The sequence below is a fragment of the Marmota marmota genome, unplaced genomic scaffold, assembly GCF_001458135.2.
Source record: "Marmota marmota marmota unplaced genomic scaffold, marMar, whole genome shotgun sequence".
Taxonomy (NCBI): Eukaryota; Metazoa; Chordata; class Mammalia; order Rodentia; family Sciuridae; genus Marmota; species Marmota marmota.
Window position 1 is genome coordinate 5177739 of NW_026000249.1, and position 1192 is coordinate 5178930.

Genomic DNA, 1192 nt, shown 5'->3' on the forward strand with positions numbered 1-1192 from the left:
TTTTTTTTTTTTTTTTTTTTTTTTTTTTTTTTTGCTGAGGCTGGCTTTGAACTTGTGATCCTCCTGCCTTAGGCTCCCAAGCCGCTGGAATACAGGCATATGCCCCCATGCCCAGCTAAAGTGTATTTTTTTGTGTCATCTCTCATCAAATGTCTCAGATAGTATTTTAATCTTCATCCAACTCTGACCATTTGCTGCCCAATCTGTTCTAACCTCCAAAAGGCTTCCACATACTATTTTGGTCACAGATTTATGATCTGTGCTATCTTATTAATATAGTCTCTGGTCTAGTGGCTTAAATAATCAGAGGCATCATGCATCACTGGCATTTACTGTTTGCTTTAAGTTCTTAAGACTTCTCTCATATTTTTATTTTGCAACAAGTTGAAAATTTTCAGCTCACATTTCAGGGCTATTAGTATGATAAATGTTCCTTTACAATGCCTAGTGGACTCTAATAAGCAATAAGCCAGTTGTCCTACTTCCCCCCTCAAGGACCAGCCCTAACCTGATGCAGCCTCAGGGATCCAAGAGCAGATTACTGTGATTTGGGGGAATTGGGGAAGAAGAAAGGGGAGAGTACTAACAGTGCCAAGCCAGATGGTATATAGTTTAGCCTAGACAAGGCTCCCTATAGTATCTGCATCTAAATGACAATTAACTGTTCGCTTTGGCAGCACATATACTAAAATTGAAATGATACAGAGAAAATTAGCATGGCCCCTGTGCTAGGATGGCAGGCAAATTTGTGAAGCATTCTATAATTTTTAAAACAAATACAAAAGAATCAGTGTAATCCCTTGCATTTTATCAGAACATAATGGAATGAAATTAAAAATCAACAACAAGAAAAATTATAGAAACCACATAAACACATGGAGACTGAACAATATTATTTTGAATGAGGACTGGATCATAGAAGAAATGCAAGGAGAAATTTTAAAATTCCTAGAATCAAATGAGAATAGTGATATAATATACAAACATCTGGGATACTATGAAGGCAGTTTGAAGAAGAAAGTTCATAGCATTAAGTACCCTAGAAAAGCAGGAACAAATCTCAAAACCAGTAGAAGACAGGAAACAATTAAGATCATAGCAGAAATTAATGGAAATGAGAATAAAAAATAAAGGATTAATGTAATAAAGAGTAGGTTCTTTGAAAAGATAAACAAAATTGATAAATCCTTAG

General features: G+C 35.3%; 1 non-coding gene across 1 annotated transcript; it reads left to right on the forward strand.

Moving 5' to 3' along the window:
• Positions 1-663: 663 nt before the first annotated feature.
• Positions 664-768, forward strand: LOC125614164. The gene has a single exon (XR_007344807.1). It is a non-coding gene; the product is annotated as a U6 spliceosomal RNA (small nuclear RNA).
• Positions 769-1192: the final 424 nt, after the last annotated feature.